Below are 7,212 nucleotides of genomic sequence, written 5' to 3' on the forward strand. Positions count from 1 at the left end.
ACTGAGATTTCATTTATTGGCAATAAACCAGGCTCACAACTTATCAATCAACCCTCTTGAATGATAAGTTGTGAGCCTTTTTAGATTGTGTTGTATTTTCCTCCACTTTTGTAGTGAGATGTATTTACAGTGATGTGACCTTTGACCCTGGCTGCAGGCTTCGCTCAGAGGACCTTCATCCCGTACGCTCAGACCTTCGGACAGCGCTTCGTTCAGGGCCGGGTGGTGCGAGTGGACACAGAGAGACAGACGGTGGTCCTGGAGGACAGGACGGTGAAGACACACACACACACACAGCTTCACTGGCCTGTGTTCATCGTTTGTTCCATCAGAACTTCATTTCCTGCGGTCAGTCGCTGGACTCGTTCTCTCTCACACCTTTAGTGTAATCTTGGGTTGCGATGATGTGAAGATGAAGGAAGGAAGGATCTCCGCTGACACTGTCTTTGCTTGTATAATAGGGTTTTATTATACAAAGTACAGCATCATAACAAGCACCATGGATCGCTTGTGAGAGACTCTGCAGCCGGAATGAGTCGCTCCCCAACTCTGACTTTCAGACGTATTTATACAGTTGATTGTCACTCAAGAAAAGACCCGTTCAGTGGATATTGACAAACCACCTGGGACCCCTGTAAACACTACATGACCATATTTGGTAATAGTTCACTTTTATAACGGCCATAAACTGTCGTCTAAGCCCAAGGTTTAAACTGTTGACCTCCGGTGCAATTTACATTCCTTGTCCAGTTCAGTCCACTTTTCCTTTGTCCATTGTCAGCTGTAAGGCCTTCCCTAGTAGAATGGATATATGTTCTTATTGAGATACTAGATATATAAGCAAAATATACCACATATTCCCCCCTTCGGGACTCTGTCAGAGTCTCGAAAACAAAAGAGTATAGCATACATGAATACAATTTTAACAGAGATAATAATTCCTCCTACATGTGTTTCTTACATCATAACTTTATCAATTTCATCAATTCTTAATTCGTAATTCTTCTTTATGGAGTGCGAGATGGAAAAACCTGTCAGGCAGCCATCTTTCTTGAAATATCCATCATACAATCTAGACAGGAAAATTCTCTCGCGGCCCCTCTGCCTAGGCGACCACATATAGTACTCCAGACCAATTAAAAGAAATTTAACAATCTATGTGAAGTATATCTTAGGCAAATACATATGGAAGCCTCAGAAAATAAAATCAAAACAATGTCCAAATTCAGGCTGGTCGACCCATTGAACCTTCAGATGGACCTTTCCCTGCCTAGTCCCTATTTCCCTAAACATCGAGGAAAGAAACAAAACATCTGAGGTCCCAATATACTTAACCCTATTACTGAAAACATCACTCTTCACACTAGCATCAAGAAAATAATATGCAATTTAAGTATTAATCACGCAATTTCATATAAGAGAAAACCTAAAAACATAACACACTGCATTCTTGTCAGCATCATCGACTCTTCAACGTAGTGTTGATGATGTGTTGAATCTGAACATCTGATCATCGTGTCCTTGTTCAGAGTCCTTCAGTCCATTCTTATTGTCCTTGTTTGCGTATCTGAATTCTTTCAGCCTATCATTCCCCCAATCTTCTTCTGGAAGGAAAGAAAAAACACCAAGTATCTTTTGCAAAAACAACAGATGTAAATCAAAACATCAAATACAAATGAATACATGTAATTATTTCAGATTTATCAGGGTCACTTTTTTCTATTTCCCCCCTTTGATTACATCACCCTCTCGTAGAATTACTAACACCTAAAATCAATTCTACAATCTTATCAACAAACTCCTTCCCATTGTCTGAGGATATCCGATCTGGAAGTCCCCACCTGCTTATGACCTCTCTACATAAGAACTTGGCATCTGACTGAGCGTCATATATCTCTTTCCTTCAACTGGTTTTATCATGTCGACAAAGTCTATAACTAGTTCTCGCATAGGCCCCCTCGGAGTTGGAATGTACCCCGGAGGAACCATCACACCCTTCCAAACATTATTTTTCAGACAAATAGTACATCTGCCTATGACGTCATCAATCTGTTCAAGCAAACACGGTGCCCAAAATCCATATTCCTTTGAGATCTTTCTTCTAACTTCTCCCCTTGCAACATGAGCTAACCCATGTGCTTCCTGAATCATCAGACCTAACAGGTCCGGAGGTGCTATTATCAGCCCCTCATGATTTCTCCCATGGCATATTGTGTTCCTACCATGATCTCATCCATCTTTGAAGTCCAAGGATGTGCTCCATCTTGAAGAGCAGGTAACTTCTCCATTATGCTTGACATATCTGTACTCTGCCAAGGATTATACTCCAGCTTCCGTCCTCGGATGATCACTGGGCACATCTTCTTGGGTGACTTCTCTTTTCTTGAGCACAAACCCACGCTTGATTTTAAGGGACTTTTTTTCTTTTTCTCTATTTGTAGCTCTTCTAAGCAGTCTTCCACCTCTTCTTGGCTCTCTGGTCCAGAAGATGTATCCCTGTGTGATACATATTGGTCGGCATTTCTTTCGGCATTTCTTTCGGCCTCTCTTCGAGCCTCTCTTCGAGCCTCTCTTCCAACTTTGTCTTTACATTACATTACATTACGGTCATTTAGCAGACGCTTTTATCCAAAGCGACTTACAATAAGTGTGTTCAACAAAGGTAGATAAAAGAACTTCAGGTCACAAGAAATCGTGAGCGTCTTCTTTGCAGTCTGTTGCTTCTCCTCTTTCTGTCCATCCATCTTTACCCTCATTGACTTCATGGTTCTCTTCTCTCCAGATTGTTTCTCTCCCTCATCCTTCTTGTCTTTCTCAACACGTCCTTCCGGTTTGTCTCTTCCTCTGTCATCCTCACATCCGTCTTTCTGTCCACACCTGCGCCCTCATCCGTTTCTTTCTCTACTTCTGTTTTCTCCACCGTCTTCTTCTGGGTGGTCTCTTCTTTCGTCCCTGCCATATCCTTTTTCTTTAACTCCTCCTCTACCTGCTTGCCTTCCATCCTCCTGTGTTTTCATCTCTACCTCCTTCCTGCTGCAGCCAGGATCCGCCTGACCGCAGAATCATATCCACCCATGGATCTCTCTTGACCACTCTGATCACTATCATCAGACTCCTTTCTCCTGGTCTTCCGTGTACCCTTGGTTTGTCGTTGAGTCTTTTTCTTGCTTTTGGTACTTGGATACATCTTAATAGTTGTTTCTGCTATTCCCGTTTCTATTATTTGGTGTCCAATTTGCAGATCAAAACAACCCATATACCAACAATAAAACACACATTTGCAACTCTCCACAGAGTTTAACTCAAATAATAACACTCTAACTGGTCAGTCCGTTGCCAAGCTTTTTCTAAGTAATTCAGTAGGTTTATGTCATAAATGCAATCTTTTAAACCAAAATTTAGAGATTTTCTTATAACATTATATGTGAAAACAAACCAATTATAGTCATAAGTATGTATAAACTATAGAAACATTTTTGGAAAGCAGGTATTTGTTGAAGGAGTTTGTAAATAAAACTATAGACTGGCCTTGATCAGACTGGATTCAGGAGCTGCACACTCTGTCGTCAGCGATCCTCAATCCGTGTGACGTGCTGGCCAGCCGCCTCCTGGCTATGCTTTCTCCTCCTTTTCTCCCCCTTAGCTCTCACACACCATAGGAGAACAAAGAGAGAAACAGAGTACAATGTTGGTATCCTATACAAGCCTACTAAACATTTTAAATTGCATAATAGTCAATGCAATTTATTACAAACATCTGTTCTTCTTGTATCATATCCCAATTTACAATCACATATAATACTCCAATAATACTTTATTATTACCCACAACTGTATTGTTTTGTACTCTTTTTCCTAGTGAATTATTTTTCTTTATTCATGCTTATGCGTACAAATGTGCCTATCTCTCCACTTGTCTTCAAACACAAAACGTCCAAGAAGTCTCATTTATTTTATCAAGTAAACACTGTCCTATATAGGGGCTCATATATATTTAACCAAATCAAATAACTGTCCTCTTATTCAAGGCTCATTCTTCTATAAAGTAAAAAGTCCCCTTCATTTCTTCTAATTCATCAATAGTTGACACAAATTATCTTTCCCTATATCTATTGCTAAGTCTCCTACTCTTTATCACAACCTTTATATGTTTTTGTAACACAACATCTCCCATCAACATTAATCACTTAACCAAACAGTTCCTTTCTCACACAGCTAACACAGAGACACACACACGCACCAGAGTGACCCACGCAGCAGCGGCAGAGAGAGACCAGCTCTATTTGCCCCTGAGATCAGTCACTCACAGTCAAAACACAAAACAATCTTACAAAACGCATAGCTAATGCAATATCATCCAAAAATACAACCGGTATTCATTCCCAAATTCCTGAGTTTCATTCGTACATTTCCCTATAGCATGCTTTTATCTGCCGCTCCTGTTATCCTTTATTTACTCTGTTTAATTTGTGCTACCTTTTGAGGCTGAAAATATTCAATGAGAGGCTTCTTCAGACACTTGTTCGTCAACGAGTGTTCGATTGGAACTTGCAATTGAATTTCTTTTTACAACCTCCAGTTCCCAGACTGACCTGAAATTGTCCTAGTGAGCTTTTCCAGGTTTTATGGCCCATCTAACATCGCCTCCCAGAGGGCTTTTGTCCAAATCTGCGGCTTTTCCTTTAAATCTTCTTCTCTGTTATTCTGTACTTCTTATCTCTTTATTACTCTTATTCTTTACTCATCTCTTCTTCACTTTATTTTTAACCAAAAAATGACTATTCCTCAAAGTCCACTTTCACGCAGTGTCTAATCTACACATGTCTTACTGTTTAACAGACGGGCCTAGTCTTCCTTAATCTTGCATGATGTTGTTTAGTTCACCTTATCGTTACTAATTTAGACTATTCTACGGCCATAAACTGTCATCTATATGTCAGCTGTTTAAGCCCACGGCTTAAACTGCTGACCTCCGGTGCATTTACATTCCTTGTCCAGTTCAGTCCACTTTTCCTTTGTCCATTGTCAGCTGTAAGGCCTTCCCTAGTAGAATGAATATATGTTCTTATTGAGATACTAGATATACAAGCAAAATATACCACATATTAAAGAAAGCTAAAGACAGAGGCCTTCAACAAAGCTAATCAACGGAACTTTCTGACACGATTAAGGCTAAGTTGTGCGACGTGAAGCTGAGGAGAGGATCGATCCACCGTCTGTGAGGACGCCACCAGCTGATGCAGAGGAGAAACATCTGACAACAAACAAACATCGTCCAGGAGCAGCTTGGATTAATAAACATTGATCATCATCTTCATCACTTGTCCAGCTCAGCCCCCCCCCCGGGTGTTCAGTCGGCCTTGGCGTGTTTGGACGCCGCGCCCCTCCGCAGGTACGTCTGGTAGAAGAAGTTGGAGAAGAGCAGCAGGTAGCTGAGGTACATCAGCGTCGCCCAGGCGATGTTGTCCACGCGTGACGGACAGTCGCCCTGCTGCATCCAGCGGTACACCAGCCCGCTGACCGTCAGGCCCATGACCATCTGAGCGATCTGAGCGCTGGTGATCACCACGGCGAAGGGGCGGGGCACGCCCGAGCGGCGTAGTAGCTGTACATCAGCGCGTGCACGGTGTAGTTCATGGTCATGAACCAGCCGCCGCCGCCGGCCACCATGTCTTTGTAGGAGTACCAGGAGTACAGCAGCACGGTGATGTGGTGGTACCAGTGCAGGAAGATCTGACTGGTCCATTATAGAAGCTCTGGTCACAGATGGAGCGCCTAAAGCCGCTGGACGCCAGAACGTGGAACATGTAGTAGCCGGTCCGCACGGCGCCCACGATGCTGTGAACAGGAAGTTCAGACATGAAGAAGTGTGCGTCTCCTGATCATCAGCACGCCGCCCGTCACCATGGAGATGGAGGCCCGTTTGGCCACGTTTGTGTGAGAAGGAGAAGTTACCTGAAGAGAGCGAGGCTGAGCGACCAGAGGACGAGCGGACGCCGCAGGTTCATCTTGGGTCTGAGCCTCATGTAGTGCTGCCCTCCAAACACCAGGGCGGCGTATAGAGCGCTGAACACAAACGCCTGCGTCCTGAGGTGAGACGGTCAACATAGGGTTACTTTAACAAGCAGCATCATCATCATCATCATCATCATCATCTCAAGTCTGACTGCAGCTTAAAGCTTTTCAGTCCTGATGGATCAATCACTTATAATCATAACAGATGAGGATCCTGAACTCATTTACAGCCTCAGACTTCCTGTGGGTCAGCATGGACACACACACACACACACACACACACACACACACACACACACACACCACACACTAAACTCAATGTCCTCACACTAAAGCTCTGAACTTCCATTCCGGTTGGGGTTCGGTTGACGTTGTTCTGTTTGTCCAATCAGAGGTCACCGTTGACAGTGGATTTGGCAGCCAACCAATGGAGGAGGAGGAGGAGGAGGAGGTGCCAGCATTGGCCAATCAGTGACCACCAGGAAGAGGCAGTGACATCACCTTCAGGGTCCTGGTCCGGTCCGGACTCTGGTCCGCTCAGACTGTTTTCACTCAGACTGCAGCTGCGTCACAGATGAAGCTTCACATCAATCAGACTTTGGGTTTGATTAGAAATAAAACGAAGCCTTAGAAAAATGAAGTTGATGAAACTTTGTTTTGATTTGAAACATTAGATTTTGTTTCCTTTACATTTTTCTTTTGTGTTCATTTGTTTTATTTTGTAATTTTATTTTTTTTTAGCTTTGTTTCAATAATTTTATTTTTTTTTAGCCTTGTTTCAATTTATTTAAATGTTTGTATTTGGTGTCTTATTGCTAAATGAGTATTTGGAGCTCTGACCTTTGACCTTGCAGCTCAGTTTGTCACCTTCAGTTCACAGAGAATCTCCTGAACACAGATTTGATTTTGATCCAAGTTTTCAGTTTGGATGGATTCTGCTTCTGTCTGAATCTGAACCTGTTTGTTTGTTTACCTGATTGATCCTCTGAGGTAAGGAAGGAAGCTGACTGAGTCTCTCCTGGTCGATCTGAAGCTGACTGAGTCTCTCCTGGTCAAACTGAAGCTGACTGAGTCTCTCCAGGTCGATCTGAAGCTGACTGAGTCTCTCCTTGTCGATCTGAAGCTGACTGAGTCTCTACAGGTCGATCTGAAGCTGAATGAGTCTCTACAGGTCGATCTGAAGCTGAATGAGTCTCTA

The 7,212-nt window shown here is 42.9% G+C and overlaps 1 pseudogene; it reads right to left on the bottom strand.

The window, feature by feature from the left end:
• Nucleotides 1-4,929: 4,929 nt before the first annotated feature.
• On the bottom strand, nucleotides 4,930-6,094 carry LOC142988731 (very long chain fatty acid elongase 6-like; annotated as a pseudogene).
• Nucleotides 6,095-7,212: the final 1,118 nt, after the last annotated feature.

The sequence above is a fragment of the Genypterus blacodes genome, unplaced genomic scaffold (genome assembly GCF_046128005.1).
Source record: "Genypterus blacodes isolate CSIRO-AG114 ecotype Tasmania unplaced genomic scaffold, CSIRO-AGI_Gbla_v1 ptg000345l_1, whole genome shotgun sequence".
NCBI classification, from domain to species: Eukaryota; Metazoa; Chordata; class Actinopteri; order Ophidiiformes; family Ophidiidae; genus Genypterus; species Genypterus blacodes.